At 43.3% G+C, this 24,394-nt stretch overlaps 1 protein-coding gene across 7 annotated transcripts in view; it reads right to left on the reverse strand.

The window, feature by feature from the left end:
* nrxn2b (neurexin 2b) overlaps positions 1-6,067 on the reverse strand; it is an 811,562-nt gene extending 805,495 nt beyond the window's left edge. For 4 of the 7 annotated variants that reach the window (XM_028038130.1, XM_028038128.1, XM_028038129.1 and 1 more), the window contains exon 1: positions 5,847-6,064. The gene's annotated coding sequence lies outside the window, so the exon portion shown is untranslated. Of the gene's footprint in view, positions 1-5,815 lie in introns of all 7 variants that reach the window. The other 3 variants (XM_028038131.1, XM_028038134.1, XM_028038127.1) reach the window with 3 other exon arrangements.
* Between the last annotated feature and the right edge of the window lie 18,327 nt (positions 6,068-24,394).

The following is a 24,394-nucleotide window of genomic DNA, read 5'->3' on the forward strand; positions in this document are numbered from 1 at the left end:
CTAATGAGAGGGAAAGGTGTGATATTTTTAAGCTCCAGCCACAGCAGCTGCCTCTGTGCGGCAGTAATTCAGGTCAAGCAGCTCTCCAGCAGGTGCTAAACATGCCCACCACGCCAGGAACATGAACTGGCACCGAAAGACTCCCGGGGTCAAAGGTTTTCTCGGGTCTAGACTGGGTGCAACCTGAGGGAGATGACACCTGAGAGGAAGCCAAGAAAGCTGGGAGACAAGAGGCCTTTCTGTCCGCTTCACGCAGCAGCTAGGTCTGCTCTCTGTACGACATTACAAACGCTGTGGCGTCCAACAAAAAAAAAAAGAAGAAGAAAGGATTGCTTGAACCTGTTCAAAGAGGAGCCATATGGTAATGCAAATATTTCACATCAAGCTCTCACTAGAGGCTACAACGCACGTCTTTATTAATTCAGCGGCAGAGCTTGCTTTTTTTTTTTCTCTCTCTCTCTCTTTTTTGAGGGCTACTCAGATATGATAAGAAGGGGCTGGGATTACATTACTTCCAACCATTTGAGGGAAGAAAGAGAATCCCTCATATAACATTCAAATGCATTTGCGAGCTCTGATAAATGAATTCATGACTCAATCTTCATGGAATACAGTGGAGTGCATGGCGCCGAGCCAGGACTTTTTTGAAAGTCTCACAACTCCTTCTCAATTAGACGAACCACAGGCAGGTTGTTTTAAAAAAAATAATAATACAAACAAAACACAAGTCGGCTTTGAATTTAATCGATGTCATCATGTGAAAACTTTTGTCTTTTCCTCTGGCTCTGCCTGCAAGACTTTCACGTACCCAGTGGCAAATTTCCTGGCAGAAAAACTGATATTTGTCTCCATCCAGTCACCTTTTGTTTTTTTTAGCATGGAGGTTAAACAGCTTCATGGGATTGCAGCCACGGCGTTTTGTTTCTCATCCTTTCCCATCTCAGTCACAAATGATTCCATCAAATCATTGACCATAAGTGGCACTGCTCTGTTTTGCATGATAGTCCGCGCTAAAGGCTCCGTCTTCAAAGGCTACAGGTTGCAGGTCGTCAAGACAACCGGCTGGACGGACAGCATTTTCCAGAGTCAGTAACATCTCTTGGATTTTCACATGTTTCCTAACGTCACAACCGCAGACTTAAACAAGTCTCGTTGTAATTTTATCCGACTGACCAAAACAAAAATAGCGCATTATTGCAAATAAGACAGGAATTACAACGGTATTCAAAACGTTTTATAAAGCTCTGAGAAGTGTACATTTATCTCAGCAATCTTTGCTCTAATAACCCTGAATAAAAACCCAACCAGCCGCATCCAGAGCTCGCCTAATCATTAATTTTACCTCCGTGGGTTTAATTTGACCTCTGTAGCTCTCTGAAGGACCGCTGAGAGCGTTGGCGAACAAACAGCATCGTGGAAACCGACAAACCCGGCAGACAGGTCAGGGAGAAAGTTGTCGAGAAGTTTAAAGCAGGATCGGTTTGGGAAACTTTTCACCGGCATCTACTCAGCGCGACTCAACTGGGCTTGGCTTGGTTGTTGGGTTTCCCACTAGTAAAGGTTACATGGTACCGACTTTGCTCCGAAGTCAGGCAGAAGATATTATGTCTGAAGATTGCTGGTTACTCACTATGAGGTGGATTAACTGGTTCCATCACAAGAGTGACTCCTTTACAATATTTAGACCCACTGTTTGTAAAAACTCACAAAAACGACTGAGCGCATTTGGAGCTGGAAATTGACAACATCACAATGGTCCAAAGATGAGGCCCATTTTGTGCTTGTTGCGTTGAATTGTGTTTGTGTCACATATGGATCACAAAGTGTTACTTTTTGACCTCTGGGGTCATCAGGATAACGCCACCTACATAGAGCTGGAGCTCAATTTAAAAAAAAAGAAAAAAAAAGAAAACAAATTTAATTTAAAAAGACCTGGATGTCTGGGGTTCCACAGCTGAAAGACTGGATGGTACACACTCAAAAACTGTACCTTCTACTGGATCACAGACTAACAAAAATGAACTGAGCTTACTGGGGCAAAAGAATTATGTAGTGTGGTCTCAGTTCAGCACTGAAGTATACACACACCAGGGATGATTGGTTCAGGGAGACTAGACATAGTCTTCTCTTCTGTTTTACCTCTGCTTCTGCACTGATTCCACCAAGAAGTTAGGACAAAAAGAAGTTTGGGATGGTCTTGTGAGCTCTGCTGGTGTTGTTGTAAGGCTCTTCAATCCACCGAGCCTTACCATCAGGAGGCTTTGGTGATCATTTCCACTTGTTTCATTAGGACTATGTCACCAGGTGCCTCCCTCCCTGTTCCAGGGTTTGTCCCTTTTTAGGATGTATAGGCTTCCAATCATCAAACATGCCAAAACACGCCTACCCTGTACTGGCCAATGTACATTGGGTGCTGAGTCAGGGGGGCTTGGCTGGTACCTTTCCCTTCCTGTGGACCTATTTCTGTGTCAGCCATAAGGATTATCCTGTGGGGTGTCTGGTGTCTGTCTGACTGGGACTGGAGTGATTTTCTGAGGCCTGCTGCTCCTAGGTGCTGAGTGTTGCAAGGTTTCCACCCTTCATACCATTCTAACATCGCTGCACCTCCAGGTGACAAATTCCCACACACACAGCAACACAACTATACAAGTATGTGCAAATATAAGTTAGTCTTTTATTGACGTGGCCTGTCTACTTCGATCCAAGATGTAGTTACGATTTAATAAAGGAACCGCATGATTACAATACAAGCTTGCAAGATCAATTCTGCAAGCTTGATCTTGGCTGCCTTCACAAATATGCTCTGGCATAAGGAGGCCAGAGCATATGGCCTTCTTACTTTATGGAGCCAACTTCTCCATAAAGTATGCCTGACATGGTGAGACAGGCCACAAATAAAGCCGGGGTAGGCTAGAGAAGAATATTCCAAGCTTTGAGTGCAAGAACTCTTCAGTCAGTCATCTGAAGGAAAGACAGTGACACAACGGAGAACCTATCAAGATAGGGCAAGAAAAATCTGGTTACAGGACATATATTAGTCATAATTTCCACTAATCTGTCATTAACGGAAGAGTGGAATGAAGAAGGCCAATAGAAATCACGTATAGTTTGCCAAAAGTCATGTAGGAGACACAAATATGCCATAAGCATATGTGTCAGAACTACAGTAGAATGATCAAAGTGTATTCAGGAGTTAAAATGAGAAAAATGTTCATTCTTTAGATGTGCAAAACCGGTAGAGATACAACCCCAAAAGACTTGCTGGTTTAATAACACCAAAACGTTTTGACTCAGGGCAGGCTAAATATAAATGCCTGACACATATTAGTGGAAAAATGTTGAAAACTATCCATCTGCCACATAAGGTTCCAACAAAACAAACCAAGGTTTGTGGTTGTGCCCTGTGAAACGGGATGTCTCACTTTCATCACATGAAGGCCAGGCCCGTTAGAGCGTCTAACACACAACATGAACCAGATAGATGTGAATAAAGCACACAGTTGAAAAGGTGATTTTTCCCTCCCTCGCCCAGCTGCATTCAAAATGCCAACTTCAATGTTGCTTCAATACCAAACGATGACATTTTAGCCGAAAATAAAACAAAAAACAAGTTCATATTCAGGTGGGTCGTTGAAAAGCCGATGTCAGAAAGTTGAAGCAAAACAAAGAGCAGCACAGGACCTCAAATCCACTCTTTGCTCTCGCTGCATAACAATTTATTCAAATTGCAGAGACATTTGCAATTATTATAATTCATCTCAACCCACAAAGGCGATGTTAAACACCTTTTGTGAAGTGCACCGAAAGCTCCAGAGAGCAAAACTGGAACTGTAGTACATAGCATGCAGGCCCATTTCCTGCTGAAGGCGTCTGCATCAGAACCTGAGCAGGTTCGCCCCAAAAGATCAACATGGGGGTCAAATTTAGGAACATTTAAGAATCAGAGAGAACTTCAAGTGATGCTATTTCAAGGGAGACATTCGGTTACAAGCTGCTGGTTTAATACTGAAGCTTTTTTGTCACTTGGGTCTGGAATGGGGCTTCATGCATGACGGGGAAAGAAAGTTGGCATCAACTCCATTGTCACTAGCTACATTTCCATTGACCGTGTAATTATGCAATTTGACATTTTGTAAATAAATGATCTTAATGGAAACTGTTGTTTTTTGATCAAATGTTTTGGCAGTAGGAAGAGGTGGTGGTTTTGGCCGCATTAAAATTGGTTCATTTTGTAAAACTGCATTGGAAACAGTTTTACGCATCACTCAAGTCACATGATCAACAACCGGATGTTGCCACTGGCACAAACCACAAAGCATAAGAGGACAGGAAGTAGCTGGATCACCACGTGGTACGTGAACAAACCTATTCACCTGTCATTTTAACAATATTTCTTATTTGATATATTAAATAAGAAACATAATAAACACAATTGCGAAATTGTATTTTTTTATTGACAAAGTTTTACGCACATTTGTATTGGAAACGCAGCTACCGCTTCCTTCAATTCCTTCCTGTGATGAATTTCAGGATATAGCCAGACACTGAGAACCTCCTCTGCTGTTATCAGATCTGCACTCAGCACAATTTGGGCAAGGTCAGAAATTCAGCACACAAATTGCCCAAAAATAGTGTGGCTTCTGTTTAAGTTGCCATGCTGATCATATGTTGCTTGAAAACGGTGCAAACACAGTCGCCTTTTCCTCATGTGGCGTCCGTGCGTGTCCATCCGTCCGTCCGTCTCTTCTCACCTTAATCGCTTCTCTTTAGCACAACCGATCCAAACCCAGCTCATTTCCTAAGAAGGTTTTCTTCGATCATTGCTGGTGATCACGCGCTTGCTCTGGGAATTGTGCGTGAAGACACCGTTACGCATCACAGTGGGCGTTTTGGCGACACCGTGGCGCAGCCGCCGCGTGCCTCGGCGCGGCAAAGTCCTGCGTATGGAGCATGTCTAAGTCATCGAAGCTGGTTGAATTTACCAGACACTTTACAAACAACCCCGGCGCAGTGACGAGTCCGGTCACTGCCGTCCTTTTTTCTCCGGAAAAAGGACGCGACCGCAGCTGGTAAAGAGACCATCTTACCCACCGGTGGCCTAATTTGGCATACCGCACAATTCAGGGGGCTGTGTTTGAAACATGACTTCACGATTATTACAAGGAGGATTCAATTCATGACTCGTGAAGCGAAAGATGCAAATGTCAGTAATTTGCGCGCAAAAACAAGGAGTTTTGCGTAAACACTCCAGATTAAAGTAGTGAATCATATGCGTTTTTCTTTCTTTTTTTTAAAGGAGAGCTAAACTGATCAGCAGAATCATTGGTATCCATCCCTGCGGCAGTTAAACCCACAGAGCTCTGAAATGAAAGCGATTCCTCGGACTGAGTGTCGGGGACCTGTGTGAATAATCCCGCACAAACCGTCTGGACATTGCGTAAACACATCCACAGCGGCTCCCTGTCACCAGTCGCGGTAGGATGCTCTTATTCTTTTTTTTCCCCCTAAATGTTCCCCCCACACTCTCACCACGCGTGGTTTCCAAACACTCATGTCCACCAGTTCCCTCCACACATACACACGTTGACGCGCTCACGCACACAAACACTGAACTCAGCTTGTCTACTTAGAAAGCAGCCAAAAACAAACAGCACAGCGCAGATCTCCTCCAAAAAGACATTGAGCCATTACGCGTCATCTGTGTTCTGCTTCAAAACAGCACGCATTTATAAAAAAAAAATTAAAAAAATTAAAAATCATATGTCATCATGTGTAGTTTTCTAATCCCCATAGCCAGAGAAAATAAAACAGTCACCTCAGTAAAAAGAAGGGGAAAAAGTCCTTACTTGTATCTTCGGATAATTCCGTTATTCTCCAGACAAGCCAAGATTTATTAATATCCTCCGGAATAGTTAACGCGTTTTTTTTTCTTTCTTTCTTTTTTTTTTATCCAGAGCGTAGAGCAGAGCAGATTTTCTTTCCCCCCTTTCTCCTTCAAGACAGATGTGAACGGTCCTGCCCGAGTCGCTCCACCTGCATCCTCTGCCGTCAAGGCAGACACCAGGCAGGAAACGTGTCTTCGGAGTCCCCCGTCCTTTCAAAGTAAAGCTCCGGCTATTCAAAACTGGCGTCCAGACTTTTATTGTCTAACGCTAGCTGCAGCGCAGGTGCCTTGACGACGCCTCCGCCTAATTCTACTAGAGATGGAGTCACAGCGGCATCGGCAGCAGCAGCAGCAGCATCAGGAGCAGCAGCAGCAGCAGCAGAGGCGCCCGCACCGCAGAGGCCGCCCACCAAGGCGCGCCCCGTTCCGGCTGCAGAAGGTGGCACAGCCCGGTGCGAGCGAGAGGGGAGGGGAAATAATGTAGGCTTTATAGCCCACCTCACTGAAAATGGTAGTGACTTTCCAAGAAACAGTGATGATAAAAGAAGATCAGGGTTTTGGAATGACAAAGTTATTGGGGGGGGCAGAGATAAAAAATAAAAACAGTGCAAAAAAAGAAATGTCAGGAGGCAGTAATGAGTTATGTGATGTTCAGCGAGTATTCATTTTATTACTTTAAAACTTTTATTTTAATTGGAGTACATTTTTTTACAGTCATATTTTCACCATTTTATTCCTCCATTTAGAATAGCGATAGTTTCACACTAAATGTTTAATTAACAAGCTGAATATTTTGCTTAGAATGTCATGTTGGAATCAACTCTTTTTGCCCACATGCAGAACACCACAGAGTAGACAAAAGATCAGTAATAATATTTATTGCAGATTCAGATAAGGGTTGTCTTGAAAGGACACGGCACTCTGGAGGCAGCTCTGGAAAAAGGCGGCTCACTACGGTGGCAGTAGAGAGAGAGATGATGAGTTCAAGGATGTGGGAAAATGGAAACACAGATTCGTAACAGAACTGGTCTTACTTGTGGAGTTGGCGGTTCAGATTGGGGAGGGAAATCTGCCGGGTTGGGTTCCGATCGGACGGGGTTCTTCTTTGACCGTAGCTCGGGTGAGCTGGCGCGGAAGAGGCTGTGGTGGAGGGCGGACAGGTAAGTTCAGGCGGTGGGAGACAGAGGAGCGGTTCGACTGCACGTCAGATTCCTCAGGAAAACGGCTTGGTCCACTTGAGGAAAACAGGGAAGGAGCTCGGGCAACCAGTGGGTAACTTCCACGGCGTCACGAGAAGGTAGGTACAGGGAAAACCAGGGGAGAAAAAACCTCTCACGGAGGAAACTCAGCGTCTGGCTGAAAACACCTGGAGAGAAGAAAAAAAAACAACAACAGGAATCACTCGAGATTTCTTAGGAATCCAGGAGTAGCTATACTAGGAGGGTCTGACTACCATTGTTGGCAAACACTCAGGCGTCGGAGAAACGGCAGTCAGCTCCTCTTGAACTCCCGAGATGATGAGAAGATGTGGTTCAGGTGCGCCTGATACCGGCACGCCCCGCCAGGAGGAGCCACCTCTGGCGCCATCTGGTGGAAAGCTGTAGGAGCACCACCAGAAACCCCACCAGGAACCCATATCCCCAACAGTACCCCCCCCTCAACGGTCGCCACCTGGCGGCCGAGAAGAGCTAGAAGGAAGAGAGCGCCGATAATCAGCAATAAGAGACGGGTCCAAAATAAATGACCCGGAAACCCAAGAACGATCCTCCGGACCGTAGCCCTCCCAGTCGATGAGGTACTGCCAACCACGACCACGCCGACGGGAGTCCACGATCCGGCGGACAGCATAGACCGGGTCACCCTCCACATCACGGGCGGGAGGAGGGGGCTCGGAAGGAGGGCAGAGAGTACTGGCCTGGACGGGTTTGATTTGTGAAACATGGAAGGTGGGATGAATGCGCATGGAGGCAGGGAGACGGAGGCGGACCGCAGACGGACTGATAATGGATTCAATGTCAAAAGGGCCAATAAACCTGGGGGACAGTTTCTTAGACATGGATTTTAACGGGATATTATGTGAGGACAACCAAACTATCTGACCCGCAGTGTAGATTGGAGCGGGGATTCTCCTGCGGTCTGCTTGGCGTTTATTTTGCTCCGCTGTGCGGCTGAGGGCCTGGACAGTGTTACTCCAGATCTTTTTACAACGACGGATGTGGTGTCGTACTGAAGTCACTGTAATGTCTTTCTCCTCTGAGGGGAAAAGCGGTGGTTGATAGCCTAGGGATATTTCGAATGGTGATAACCCAGTAGCGGTGGATACATGACTATTGTGCGCATACTCAGCCCAGGGAAGGAATTGGCTCCATTCGGATGGGTTTGTGGATGTGAAGCAGCGAAGGGTTGATTCCAGTTCCTGGTTCATGCGTTCAGTCTGGCCATTGGTCTGTGGGTGGAAACCTGAGGAGAGGGAAACCTTAGCGTCAAGCGCGGAACAGAAATTTCTCCAAACTTGGGAGATAAACTGGGGCCCTCGGTCCGAGAGAATTTCCTGTGGGATGCCGTGTAAACGGAAAACATGTTTAACCATTAGCTGGGCTGTCTGAAATGCGGTGGGTAACTTTCTCAGGGGAACTAAATGACAGGCTTTCGAAAAACGATCGATGATAGTCAGGATGGCGGTCATGCCCTTAGACGGAGGTAAGCCGGTGATGAAGTCGACAGATATGTGGGACCACGGACGTCCGGGAATGTGGAGAGGTTGGAGGAGACCCGAGGGAGGTCGGTGAGAGGACTTATTTCTCGAACAAACCGGGCAAGCTAAAACGTATTCTTTTACGTCCTTATGGATGGATGACCACCAAAATCTTCGGCTTATGAGGGCGACAGTGCGACTAATGCCCGGGTGTGCAGAAAACTTGGATGAATGAATCCAATATATAAACCGGGCTCTGACTGTTGTGGGAACATAGATCTTATCCTGTGGACAGGAATCGGGGGTCGGCTCGGATTGTTGCGCTTGTTTAATCAGATCTTCTATTTCCCATGTGACCGCAGCTACAGTGCAACTGGGCGGCAGAATCGGATCGGGGGCTTTAACCACATCATCGGAAGAGTAGATGCGGGATAAGGCGTCGGGTTTAACATTACGAGAACCAGGGCGAAAAGAGATGGCGAGATTGAATCTAGAAAAGAATAGTGACCAGCGGGACTGACGGGGATTGAGTCTCTTAGCGGATTTGAGATAAGCGAGATTCTTATGATCCGTCCACACTATTACGGGATGTACAGCCCCCTCCAGCCAGTGTCGCCACTCTTCCAGAGCCAGTTTAATGGCCAGTAATTCCCGATCGCCCACATCGTAGTTGCGCTCCGGCGGGGATAGTCTACGGGAAAAAAAGGCACACGGGTGAGTCTTATTGTCAGAACCTGAAACTTGAGATAAGACAGCCCCCACACCCGTATCTGATGCATCCACTTCAACTATAAACTGTTTCTTGTGGTCCGGCTGAATGAGCACAGGAGCACTAGCAAAAACGGTTTTTAGTTTTTTTGAAGGCTTCAGCTGCTTGTGTGGTCCAACTGAAAACCACCTTGGAAGATGTTGAAGCCGTCAGAGGTAAGGCAGTCTGGCTGTAATTGCGAATAAATCGGCGGTAGAAGTTTGCGAACCCGAGAAATCTCTGCAGCTGTTTTCGCGTCTCAGGAACTGGCCAGTCTAAAACAGCCTTAATCTTCTCCTCTGTCGGTCTTACCTGTCCGCCCTCAAGAATGAACCCCAGAAACGAGACTGATGCGGTATGAAATTCACACTTCTCTGCTTTCACAAACAGCTTGTTCTCGAGGAGGCGCTGGAGAACGAGTCGGACATGGTGTCGGTGTTCAGCGAGGGTCTTGGAATAAATGAGTATATCATCTAGATACACAAACACAAAAACATTCAAAAAGTCTCTCAAAACATCGTTAACTAAGGCTTGGAAAAATGCTGGAGCGTTCGATAAGCCGAAAGGCATAACCAAATACTCGAAATGACCGATAGGGGTCTTAAATGCTGTCTTCCATTCGTCACCTTGACGAATGCGGAGCAGGTGGTAAGCGTTCCTAAGGTCTAATTTAGAAAAACTTGTGGCATCATGTACTGGTTCAAAAGCTGAGGATAATAGTGGCAAAGGATACTTGTTTTTAACCGTTATTTGGTTCAACCCCCGGTAGTCAATGCAGGGACGGAGGGAGCCGTCCTTCTTTCCCACAAAAAAAAATCCTGCTCCTAACGGAGAAGAGGATGGGCGGATGATTCCTGCAGCGAGAGAGTCATTAATATATTTCTCCATTGTTTCTCGCTCAGGTCGAGAAATGTTATAAAGGCGACTGGAGGGAAGAGGTGCCCCAGGGAGGAGATCAATGGCGCAATCATAGGGACGGTGAGGGGGAAGAGAGAGAGCCTTTGATTTACTAAACACAGGGGCCAAGTCGTGGTATTCGAGCGGAACTGAAGACAGGTCGGGAGGATCTGCTTGTTTAGAGGCGACCGGTGAGTATCCTGGAGGGACTGCGGAACGGAGACAGGATTGATGACAGGAAATAGACCATGATTCTATAAGACTATCGGACCAGTTGATGTGCGGGTTATGCTGTTGTAGCCAACTGAAACCAAGGATTATGGACGAACTGGCAGTGGGGAAACAAAAAAAAGAAATTAGCTCTCTATGGTTGCCAGAAGTGACTAGATGCAACGGCTTGGTTTGGTGAGTAATATGAGGGAGAGTCTGACCATCAATAGCTGCAACCCGCAGGGGAACCGATAACGGAATGGTTTCAATAGATAACTGCTGAACTAAAGTTGAATCAATAAGGTTCTGTTCGCAGCCTGAATCGACAAGGGCTGACATAGGTAGAGACTGGTTACCGTAAATCAGGGTAACAGGTACCAACAAACGAGGAGACTTTTCATTCAGGAGGTGGTCCGCCAACCTCCTCGCTTCTACTGGCGGACCTGTGGGTTTAAACGCACAGGGCAGAGTGCTATAAAGTGACCAGGGGCCCCACAATAAAGACATAGACGAGATGTCATTCTCTTATGTCGCTCCTCCGGGGTTAGGCGGGTTCGACCAATCTGCATCGGTTCTGGATCTGTGGAACTCTGTGGAGACGTGACAGGAGGAGATAGTGGAGAAGAGGTGAAAAATTTTACTGGTGGTTCTCTACGGCTCCTCTCCCTTGTTCGGGAGCGAATTCTATTATCAAGACGAATGGTAATGGCGATTAGATCCTCTAAGGATTCTGGCTCATCTAAGGTGGCTAGTTCATCCTTTATCGATTCACTTAAAGCGTGAAAATACGCACTCTTTAGTGCGGCGGCGTTCCAGTTGGAGGCTGCCGCTTTTATTCTGAAATCAACTGCGAAGTCAGCGACTGTCCGCTGCCCCTGCTTAATCCTCCATAACTCTCGGGAATCAAAGGTTTTGTCATGTTCTTGACTGAATACTTGTTTAAACTCCCTTAAAAATTCATCGAAGGTGCAGCCGTAATTGACGGGTGACGGGAATCTGGCTTCAGCCCAGCGTAATGCTCGGCCTGACAACAGGGAGAGAACATACGCAATTTTGGCACCATCATGGCCAAAACTTTGAGGGGAGTGATTAAAAATGATGGAACATTGTAGAATGAAACCCCTACATTTCTCCATATCGCCAGAATACCTTTCAGGGGTAGGAGGACGGATCTTCGAAAACGTGGAATGGACCGGTGGACCTGGATCCGGAGCGCGGGCTGGTTCGAGAGCGGGTGGCTGTGGAACAGAGCTTTGAAGGAAAGTTGTTAGTTCCCCTAGACGCCGATTTGTCTCGGCCTGTCGGGTACTTAATTCTTGTAAAGCCGTTTCATGAGATTGTAGGAGTGAATGTTGTTCAGAAAGAGTTCTTCTGATGGCGTCTGCTGGGCTTGGTGATTGGCCTGAGTGTTCTGTCATGTTGGAATCAACTCTTTTTGCCCACATGCAGAACACCACAGAGTAGACAAAAGATCAGTAATAATATTTATTGCAGATTCAGATAAGGGTTGTCTTGAAAGGACACGGCACTCTGGAGGCAGCTCTGGAAAAAGGCGGCTCACTACGGTGGCAGTAGAGAGAGAGATGATGAGTTCAAGGATGTGGGAAAATGGAAACACAGATTCGTAACAGAACTGGTCTTACTTGTGGAGTTGGCGGTTCAGATTGGGGAGGGAAATCTGCCGGGTTGGGTTCCGATCGGACGGGGTTCTTCTTTGACCGTAGCTCGGGTGAGCTGGCGCGGAAGAGGCTGTGGTGGAGGGCGGACAGGTAAGTTCAGGCGGTGGGAGACAGAGGAGCGGTTCGACTGCACGTCAGATTCCTCAGGAAAACGGCTTGGTCCACTTGAGGAAAACAGGGAAGGAGCTCGGGCAACCAGTGGGTAACTTCCACGGCGTCACGAGAAGGTAGGTACAGGGAAAACCAGGGGAGAAAAAACCTCTCACGGAGGAAACTCAGCGTCTGGCTGAAAACACCTGGAGAGAAGAAAAAAAACAACAACAGGAATCACTCGAGATTTCTTAGGAATCCAGGAGTAGCTATACTAGGAGGGTCTGACTACCATTGTTGGCAAACACTCAGGCGTCGGAGAAACGGCAGTCAGCTCCTCTTGAACTCCCGAGATGATGAGAAGATGTGGTTCAGGTGCGCCTGATACCGGCACGCCCCGCCAGGAGGAGCCACCTCTGGCGCCATCTGGTGGAAAGCTGTAGGAGCACCACCAGAAACCCCACCAGGAACCCATATCCCCAACATAGAAACCAAATATTTAGCTTTATATCTTAATTTAGAAAACTAAATATTTATCTACAAACTACATTTAGCTCTGAGCATTTCTAAGCACAGACATTGCCTACGGTAACAATTTAAATAAGAAAAAAATAGTCATGTTTTCCCCATTTCATGAATTCATTTATAGTTTATATCACAGTTTCAACCTAAATAATTATCAGATGAAATGTTTAGGTTACAAACCAATTTTACTAACATCCTAAATATGTAGCCTTATACCATATTGAACTCTGAGCTGAATATTTAGCTAGAAAACCAGCTAAATATATTTAGCTAAACATTTAACTGAGCTAAATGTTTAGCTAGATATCGCTGGCTAAATTTTAATTACAATATTTAGACAGCAAATATTTAGCTTTTATTTAGCTAACATGCTAAATATTAAGCTAAATACTTAGCTAACTATTTTATTCTAGATATTGAACTAACAAGCGAAATATTTATTCTGAAAATGTATACATATAAGGAATTACTTAACTCTCAGCTAAATATTTAGCTAAGTATTTAGCTAGCTAACAAGATATCTAGTTTGGAGCAAAATACTTAATTTCTAAACTATTTATTTAGTTTGTAAATTAAATATTTGGTTTGAAACTGTTACAGTTATAAATGATTGAATGACGTGGTGAAAATGACAGTTTGAAAAAAATGAACCCAAATTTCATTCTTCTTATTGCCTCCTGGATAACCCAAATTAGTGCCGTTAATTTTTGACTGTGAAACTTTACAAATGACACCCCAATTTTTTTTCTCTCAATTTTTCAGATGCAGTGTTATCTCCAGCTCAGTTTGGCCTTCCACAAATTTTACACCTACAATTTAACTTTCAATTGTGCGTTGTCACTTTGGTAAAAACTCGGCTTGAGGAGGTTATATACACTTAATTTAATTAAATTAATTATATAGATTTTAATGTGTAAAAATGTTTAAACATATTTTACTGCTTTTTTTTCTTTGCGTACAAAAGTTACAGTATGGAACCGTTGTATTCACACGTTTCTGGTATGCACTTAAATGAGACGCACCAGCAATATCTGCAACAGCAGCGGAGGACAAATCTGCTTCTTTTGGTTCACTCTGGGTTTATTTTTGCTTCATAAATTGATCTAATGGAGTGCTGGTAAAAAAAAAAAAAAAAAACTTTTGTTGTTTTTAAGTTGTTCTAAAATAAGTTAGTCTTTCAGCAAAGCTATTCAAGCCGAAAATAGCATTGCAATGCTAAACATGTAGCAGCAGCACAGACGCTAACCCTAATGTCAGGGTTCACTAGCCACATTTCTAAAGAAGTTCCATGAATGTTCCTGGAACTCTGGCAAACTGAACTTGGTTGGACTACATAGAAAACAGATTAAAAACAATAAATATATTTGTTATTGAGCTCATATGCCTATTTATGTAATAATTTGGTAGCAGAAAGGATTTCTGAATTGAAAATGTTTATTTTGTTGATATGTAGTTTTCAATTAAGAGATGGAGCAAAGAAACACACAGCTGGTCTGGACACGTCTACTTGTTACTGCCACTGCAGGACCGTCGATCTGTTGTTGGAGCCACAGGCAGATGGATTCCCTGTCCTGAATCGTCATGAACAAAGCCGAGTCCAGATGTTGGGAAGAAAAGCTTGAAATGATAAGCAGCGACGATCCGTTTGTGTATAAATTTACATAAAGATTTCCAGCAAATGTGGAGTGGAAAAGGCGTCAAAAGTTGGTGGATTTCTACATTTCCAGCATAAAACATTTTCTGTAGGGCAAACTCACCTTTATACCTGTTGAATAAATATTTCACAGGTTATGAAAATGGGAATATTGAGCTCATTGTTGTACTCAGTGAGTTTTAAATTTTGCTTTCTTTATATGAATACAACATTTTATTAGTTCATTCATAGACTACTGGCTGTGGTATGTTACTGGAGAAGCTAGGTTGAACTCTGGTTGAACATGATTGGTTTGAGTCTTACTTAAACATCAGGGACTTCTTTGCCTCAACAGTCAACTTTTCATCGCAGTAGACGAAAATCACCTCAGGGCCCTTCCTATTTAATATCTTGCACCCTAGTGCAGAAATGTCCAATATAAATAAACTGGCCTTAACTTAATATCCATCCATTTTCTGTACACCCTTGTCCCTAAACAGTACAAATCATCAAAATAAGTTTTCTGAAACATGTCCTCACCAGACAATTTTGCTGTCTTTTTGGCACTTTCTGCCACCAACAGAGCACTTTATGCTAAAAACAAATCCAAATGGCAACTGAATGGACTAATAGTAGGCTAGGATATGCTTGTGAGCAGGTAGATTTGTGATGAAGAAAAGGAGAGCAAGGGGAGGAGGGGCACAATTGTTTACAAAATTCAATTAATTACTGAATTACTGAAATATTCTCGTTACGGCCCACAAAACCAGTTTCAAAGCAGATATACAGCTGATGTGATTTACAGGCGCAGAGCGCGGAAGATCCATACTGAAATATATATGTGTACTTCGTACTTCTGTAAAATAAAAAATGTGAGTCCAAACGCTGGCAGCAGAATTCAACACAAAATCTGACGATGAGCCTGAAACTCCTCAAACCATGAACAGAAAAACGGGCTGATTATTCCAAAAAAAAAAAAAAAAGCCACCTCTTGTTGGTGGCAAGACACAATAGAGTAAGAACAGGTGACAGGATTTCAGTTTTATCAAAGGCTATGAAGTGGATCATTTAAGAACTATGGATAAAAATAGATGTTTGGCCTTAAATACATAATTTCTTCGAAACACACTGTCCTTTTAGAGCAAAAGTGATTTGTATCGCACCTTATGGTAGTAGGGTACAGATAAAGGGTGTGAGGTCTGAGCTACGTATCCCGGCAAGGCCAGGAGGAAAAACACGATGCTGTACTCAATCACCAGCAGCAGTCTAAAGGCTGAGTCTGTATTATTCACAAATGCATCAGAAGAGGTGGCATAGTAGGTACAGCTTTCGTTCAAATACTGTTATTATAACATTCATTCAGCTCTGATCAGGGTGGGATGGTTACAGTACTTTATGTGGAAATGATGGGAAGCTTTGTGCAACACGCCAATACTGGTACAAGCTATTCTAAAAACAACTGTTGACATCAGTGTGTTGTTTGTAGACGGGACAATATCCAGCTCTATTTATGAGTTAAACATTACTCCAACTCCACAAGCCTTGCACCTAAAAAAATGTAGTTTTCCTTGGTGTCAAGTCAAAGTAAAGGCATCGTTTGATTTTTATATACGCACATTAAAAAGTAAAATACGGAGCAAATCAACCAGCCTACAGAAGAGGTTCAATTGCTCCTTGCTAACAGGTGTTCACTACTTGGTGTTTACCTGTTAGCATTTGTTAGAAACGGATTCAGAGGAGAAGATTCTCTACTAAAGCAGCAGCAGATGAATCAGACGCAGCACATCACGAAAGGAAGGGAGCATTAGCATCTCACTGCATCCAGCATCACCGCTAATTAGCATAATGAGTGTTTATGTAAACCTGTTATAGGTAGCCTTTCAAAGAAAGGTCAGCCACTCTAAACACAGAGTCAGCCATCTCACGCACACACACACGCCCACACACACTGCGTTTATTTGGATCCGGCTCGAGTAGACAAGAGTGTCGAGTTCAGCCAACAAGCTGCGCAAACTTTGTCACAACTTTTTGAACATAAAATCAAAAAAAACAACATCATCTCAGGGTTTTTGTCATGTACTTCCCAGTCAGTACTCAGGATAAATAAATGAAAAGGTTTATTCAGAGAAGCTTATGAGTCTGTTTCTGCATCGTCTGTGGAGGAGAAGAAGGGTTCGGGTTATGAGTTAATGTCGTACGCCTAAGACCTCTGGCATTTATGGACAATTAATCTAGAGTTTGGTGAGGAAGCGAGTATCTACCTCATCCTGACAAGAGAGCAGGGAGCATCAGAAGACGACGACCAAGCCCGGATTTTAGCATGGTGCTTACGGGGGCTGCAGCCCGGGGCCCCTGAAGTGCCGGGGCCCCGAGAGATGCTTTGTATTTTTGTGAATGTCTTAATTTTATCACTGGCAAAGAGGATTTTGAGGTGATGAAGAAAATATCCAAGCTAACAGGGTTTTATTTTAAAAAACTCATATTGGACATTGAACATAACCATCGTCCTGCTCTACTTTTCAAGACATTAGCCTTGCTAACATCGGTTCTACGGTCCACCAGAACCTGGATCTCGGACTGATCTGGCCAGGATAAATCCATTCTCCTGTCTCTTCTCTGGTCCTTTTCCCCTTGGCAAAGAAACTTTCCAAAGAATCTGACCTGTTTCTTACTCATTTTGCTGCTTGTGGGCTCAATGTTGGCGCCGCAAGACGTAACCGAGGGAATCCGGTTAAAGGATTTTCAAAATAAAAGATCCTCCAGACTCAAATAATACTCAAAACGGAAATATAAAATTTTTTCTTGCGCAGCCCGGTACCAATTGCTCCACGGACCGGTACCGGGGTGGGGACCACTGATGTAGAGCACTTTGAACTGCCGCGTTGTTGAAATGCGATACACAAATAAAATTAATTGATTGGTTGATTGATTATTACTACACAAGCCACAAAGCAACCATCCTGGCCTTTGCCACCGAGTAAAATCCTCATCTGTGTGACTCTTATTAGAAAGCCTCGAAACTTGTTTATAGGAGACAAAAGGGGAAAAGAAGAAAGAAGAATCACAGCCGAGGTGAGGTTGCCATTTAGACGTCAAAAACATTTTGATCTCTGTGACAACGTCTCGACAAAAAGGGATATAAGACAGCCATTAGACATTGAAGAGAACGGTGCAGCCGTCACATTTTGTGTCGTGAATTTTTGAGCGTTCCCATAGCAAGCCAGGCTGAAATGTTTGTGTAGAGACTTTACGTTACGGGGCCCCAATTTAAGAGACGGAGCAGGAGCTGACCGATGTTTCCTGTCCACAGAGGCAGGATGCTGTCTAATGGCCGGCCAGCTCTTCTGCAAAACACACTCTATATATAACTGCGCATATTCTATATATAGTTTTATGTCCACTCCAACGGAAAAGTACAGCTGATTACACTTAAGGATCTTCTGCTCCATACTGTTCACACAGCCATACGCTTTCCTTCCCTTGTGTTTTTAGGTGATAATTGGTTGGGAAAATATACATAGAGCGAAATGGGAGTGTTTTTCAGAATGATCCAAATTTATATCGGCTTGTTTCAAAAAGACATGAGTCATACTTTTTTTATTTTTAAATGCTTTCAGATGGGAGGTTTGTTGATTTTTAGTGATGTACAAAAACAAAAGTACAAATCTGAACCTTTTACTGTCACTGCTGCCGTTTCTAAAAGCCCAAATTTTCCCCACATCTGAAAAATAAACATTTTACAGAAGCACTAAATGTGAGCGCAACGGTGCGAGTTGACGCAAAGGTTCGCCGGGGTCTAGTGTGTGGATCTTTTGAAAAATCTGGCTTTCTGTACCTGCGAGCACAAAGCTCTCTAACTTTCGAAATTCCATTTTGTGACACAATGACAGATAAAAATTTAAAAAGAAAAAAGCTCAGAGGCTTCGCATCCCGTTCGCCCTCACGTCGGCCTCCATCTCCGTTCGGAGCTGCGCCTCCAACCAGCCGCAATAAAATTCAAATACCCACTTGGCTCAGTTCCCTTACTCCCATCGACACCTTCTGGAAACGCTTAGTAGAACTTAACGCGTTATTACAACATATTTTACCAACGCATGGAAAGGGAAACTGCCGAGGCTGCATCACCAGACGTGTGTTTTCACCCAGAAATAAACACAAAAACACCCAGAGAAGCAGATAAAGAGGCTTGGCGTGTAATTAGCTTGGACTGTCGCTGCAGTCTGCCATGCACAGGTGAGTCTACAGACTGAAAACATTTAAATGTCTTCAACTTTTTCACATTTTATCACTCCAACATAAACTGCAGCTTGTTTTATTGAGAATTTAAGTGGCCGTGTGCAAAACTGTAAAGTGGTGGACTGAGCATTTAGCAAATAAAAATCTGTCTTATTTGCATTTTTACTTCATCTCCTCTTGAAGAACCACAGCAGAGGGGAAGTTTTTTTATTGAAATTTATTCTTAGATTGAACGGACACTAGGTGGGGACCCAGAAATTCAGCCACACACAAGAGTTTGCAAAGGAAAAAAAATAAAATTAACAGGCTCTGGTTGCTGCTCAGGATGAGGTTGTCAAACCGAGGAGAGAGGGGAGAAGACTGGTGATGCATTGGTCAATGAGGGGCGTCTTAGAAATGTTCAGCTGAACTGACCTGTAGTGCAGTGGACGGGTGAAGCTGAGAAACCAAGGGTCTGACAGGTAGGTGCAGGAAACCAGGTAGGACAGGCTACTGTGGAAGCAATGAAAATCTCCGCAAGGAGATCCAAGAGGCAACACACAGGGACTTGACGATAAACAGGCAGAGGTCATACACAGGAGGACAGAGAGAGCAAACTTAGTTTGAGGGGCAGGCGATACTCAGTGGTCGTGAGGCAAAGCTTGGGTCAGGGTCCAGAAATCCAGAACAGAAGGAATCTGTGAAGGGCTTGGCAGGGGGGGGTCAATCCATGGACAGAAAAGGGTTGAAGAAACACTGAAGGCTTGGAAGGAAACGCTGGATCTCTACTGGCTCGTGGCTGTTGATAATCCGGCGAGGAGGCAGAGAGGTGTTTAAGTAGGGTGGGGACCAGGTGGAACAGGTAAGCAGTCAGGTGTGCCAGGTGAGCTGAACGAGTGTTTAAGCACAGCATGGATAGGACAGAACATGAATCATAACATACTGTAGATTGTTAAATGTTCTTATTTGCAGTAAAAGTCAAGTTGCTTGGATCTCATAGAGACTGTCTGTGAACTTTAACTTTCAAGCCTTGCTACAGATTCTCCACTGGAATCAGATCTGAACTTTGACTGTTCCATTTTAACACATCAATATGCTTTCGTCTAAATCAGGGCATGTCCAAAAGAGTCAGAAGGACTCAACAATTTTGGCTGTTCAGAAAAATGTCTTGTGGATTAAGATGATAAAAAGAACTAAAATCAAGCAAATATAAAGTAGTCAGATTTGTGTGTGTGTACGGATTTTACTCATCGCAGATCCAAACCCTAAGAAGTATTTTGTACGTTTGCTGATATTTAATAAATTTTTTAAAAAGCTGATTTGGAAGCAGCAACGTTGTCTTTCCAGTGAACGTCTCTTGATGGACGCAGTTCTACTTATTAAACTGCTCGGTTACAGAAAGATGAATACATTGTGTCTTACTTAACATTTTCCATTGTTAAAAAATTATGTTGGTAATAATTTTACCCTGAATAGAAAATAAAAAAGTCTCCATGTGCATTAACTGCTTGGAAGGGCAGCTTGGGTGGCCGCACAGAATCAGTCCAAGAACCCCAGATGGCCCCAGGGCCACGCTTTGGACTCCCCTGACTTAACTCTACTGTATATTTAAGGTTGTTGTCCTGCTGGGCGAACCGTCAGATTTCAAGTTGGGAATTACTTTTTTCTGGTGTGTTTTTAAAAAAAAAAAAAAAAGATTTGCCACACATTTTCATTTTTGCCAGAAAGTCCATTTCTATTTTACTTCTGTCCAAGAAACCTCCTGTTTATTCTGCTATATGTTTCTCTTGTTCTCTTTACATGGTTTGTACCAAAGCTCCAGAACCTTAAAAGGTTTTTTCTTACTCCACTTGTCTCCATGCCCAGCCTGTCCGTTTCACAAGGTAAAAACTCAGTTTTACGAAAATCTTCCAAAAATAACCACTGATGTTTGCGATTATGTAGTTGTGAAATCTGTCAGTGTTCATTCGGTTTCAATAGGTAATTCCTGCTATCTGGGTTCTTTGCAATTGCAACTTTAAAAGTTTTAAAACAACAGAGTTACACTGGGATCAAATGGCGCTACATGAAAAACGTATTGTTTGCCGTTCCAGTTGTGCAGGAGTTATGACACGGTGAATGCATCTGGTCAATTTTCGTACCATCATGTGCTTTATGATTTTTTTTGTGAAGTAAAAATGAAGAGCTGAGTGAGGAAAATCAAAACTTTCCCCCTATTGAATAATGTCAACCGTCAGATTATTTTTTATTAAATTGCCAATGTAAACATTTCACATAAAAATACAGAAAACAAATCAAAAGTTAATCATATTGGCAGGAAATAGGACATTTCTCTTGCTGGCATTCATACTGCTTACAAAGGATAAACGTTACAACATGAACAGATGAAACATCCACATATTAATGAATTCAATGCTAATTTTGTTTTGTTCTAACAATGTGTGATAAAAGGTAGTTTTCTGGAATCGAGTCATTTTGTATTTGAAGGCTTGTCGTGATTGTGATGTAACCGTCGTGTGCATCTGCTCAAAGTGTTTAACGAGGTCTGATCTCATCATCGCTGAGCTTCATCATAAATGGATGAGGTTGGAAAATGAACCTTTATTCACCAACTGCAGGTAATTACATTTATGTAGTTAAAAAAAAAAACGTACAAAAAAAAAAAAGCGCTTTTTTTTTTTTTCTTAAAGCGAAGCACCTCAGCAGAATCGGCCTTTTTTATTCTGCAAATCCGCCTCAGTTAATGAGGAAAACACAATCATTTGCACATTATGTTATCAAGTAATTTCACTATTTTGCTTTCAGTGAATAAATCCTCCTCCTGATGACTCTGGATAAGACTAAAAATGCTTTATGCTTTTACGCTTTTATTTAAGTATTAAACAACTGTACTCCAAAGCACCTTTGGTTATACTGTATGTGAATCACATTAAGAGGAAACGGTGCTTCTCTCTCTGTCAGCAGACGGCAGCGAGTCTCACTGAGGTTTGTTTCAATTAGAAACAGAAATGCAAGAGGACAAATTAAAGCCTGGCTCTGTGTCAGGGGAGCACACGGCAGAAAGGTGTGGCGGCAAATAAAAAAGTCAAAACGACATGATGACTGGTATGAATTTATTCAACAGCTTCAAACATAACGTAGCTGCTTCTGTAAGTGATTGTGGACTGTTTCAGTAGGATTGTCAACTTCAGTGGTCTGTGTGCTATAAAATGGCTTTATGTGGCTGAAAAACATAGAATGCTGCCCCTTTAAACTGTTCGGGTCAACAAACATGACTTCTCATTGCTGTTTCTCACCAGCGGCTTTAATTTTTTTGTGAAATGCCAGATTTGGACATCCTGTCCACAGATGCTCCAGGTCCACAGTAACCTTGGCAACTTCACCATAGCTGGGCCGTAAAGTTGGGCGGACGGCCGTGCCTTGGTAACCGCTGCGTTTGTTTGCAATATTCTTTCAATTTTGGAGGAGATTAACTTTTTATTTTTTATACCACAGATTGTGTCTCAAACTATACTGTTGAATAGTTACACTTTTAACAAAAATGGGGGGAAATTTACATACTGCAGCTTTAACAATAACCAGGAAACGGCTTTGTCTGAACCGGAAGAAGTTGTTGGAAAGCTTACATTTCCTGCTCGTCTTACAGGCTGATACTGGCGTACGTAAAGCACTAATTCCCGTGCTATTGATTACGTTTTGTCCTTTGGAAAGGCTGTGAAGTGGTTAATGTCTTACCTGTAGTCATTTCCTTTTTCCAAAGCGTGGAAAAAGAAAAGAGAGGCAGAGTACTTTACAAAAAATGTTCACATCCTGGACACAGTTTGTTGCATGGGAAGCTAAACGTATGTTCAGACATTTCAAAGCTGTGCAGCCACTGCATGTTCATAAAAACAGGAACAGAGATAACACTGCGCCACATGGAGGCTTGGCTGTCAAACATGAGAACGACGGATTTGGATTTAGAACAGACTCTGCCGTCTCTAGATTTGCCAGTCTACCTGTGCAGTCGGAACTTGTTTTTCATCTTTCTAAACAAAAACCCTTCAGTAAGTAACGAAATTTCGTTCTGTATACACCCTGTGCATGCAAAATGACAATAAAGTCAGTCTAAGTCTAAGTCTAAGTTCTCAGTTTTACTTAAGATGCTACCAGCTCACAGTGTCGCCACATAACCCCTCCCCTCCAAACTGTGAAGTCAAGAAAACCGTAACTGACAAGCCCACTGGTTTCTGACAAGACTGTTAAAACCCTGACAAGTTTTTGCTGAAAAAAAAATTGTTTCAGCCAACAATCAAATTAGAATAATCCAGAAAAAAAGAGACGCAAACATCCGCACATGTGCCAAACACCAGTACAATTACACAGAGTGGCTCACGGAGGGCAATGGTGTTGAATTCAGCTCTGATTTTCTCCATCCTGATAATAGAGCACAAAAGCAGCTCTGCTCACCGCTGCCCACTACTCTCTATCTCAAGGGGATAAAAGGGAGAGGGAATAATTGCTTACCTTCACACTGTGTGTAAAGTGTGTCTCCTTTGAGCAGCCACCACCCCCAGGTCCCCACCTCCACCTCTTCCTACCGTCCAGTGCTGAAGTCTCTGAAGGCCGCCTCGAAAAACTAAACAAACGTGGCGGTCCTCACAAGAAAGTGAGCCCCACGCTGCATACAGCACAGCCCACAGAAAAGGTTTGCACTTTCACCAAATCTCCAAGACGCCATACCGTTCCGTCAGACGAAACTTTACTAAGCAATGTGAGCGTGTGTCAATGATTGGAGCTTTTCCTCGTTTTCTCATGCCACCGTCACATTACGCACATCCGAAAAGGGGCTGTGTGGGGTAAATATGTTAGGCTGATTATCTAATCATGACGGGGCCTTCGGGGAGCGGAACATGCCGCTGCCTCGCCAACGCGGAACATGCTGATCGCGCGAATTCTCCCACAATGCCCTTCACCGCCGCAGCGGTTCATATCTCAGAGGCGATTTAGATTGCTAACGCAGGCTGTCTAAATCAAGTGCTGCTGTTGTGACAATTTGCTTTGAGGGGATAATTGATGTGTTCGGATTCCTCCAGATCTGAGGGGATTATTCATCATCCGCCCGTGGCCTCACGTTTGTTTGGCTGCGTTGTTGTTGTCTTTGGTTAGGGAATTTGAATTAATTTAACATTTTGGGGGAGTTTTTTTTTCAACGCAATCTTCACAGAAGTTTGAAAAAACAGACAAAAAAAAAAAAAGGATGCATTGATTTGTAAATCGCTATCTAATTAAAACAAGAAATCAAATGTTGCAAGCTTGCGAATAAAACCAAAAATCGAAACAGAAACAACAAAATGAATCAGAAAAATTCCCAGTAATGTTCCGGATAGTTTCACTAAAACATTTTAATAGGTTTCTGCATAACCACATCTTCATTGTTCAATTTGCATTTATTTCCATTAAATGCTACACTCCAAACAGTTTCACATTATGCTAGAAGTTGTCGTTGTTTTTATTTCAATTAAAATGAAAAATGCTTTTTAATTCCCTTCCCAGACGCATCGTAATATAATTCAAGTTTGTTTTTGTTTGCCACAATCTGCTCATAATTTCCTTATCTAAATTAGTTTCGGAGAATCGCTGAGGCCTGTTGAACATGACTGATGACAGGTTGCGATATGAAGAAAGACTCTGATTACGAGTCGAAAACAAAGCAGTGGCTGCCAAGCACCTTGCACTGTAGAAGGATTGTGATCAACATTTTTAAATGTCGGATCTACTTTTCAGTCTGATATAAAAAAAAAAAACTAAAAAAAAAACAACCCAGCAGGAGCGTCCC

This window comes from Xiphophorus couchianus, chromosome 14 (genome assembly GCF_001444195.1).
Source record: "Xiphophorus couchianus chromosome 14, X_couchianus-1.0, whole genome shotgun sequence".
NCBI lineage: Eukaryota > Metazoa > Chordata > Actinopteri > Cyprinodontiformes > Poeciliidae > Xiphophorus > Xiphophorus couchianus.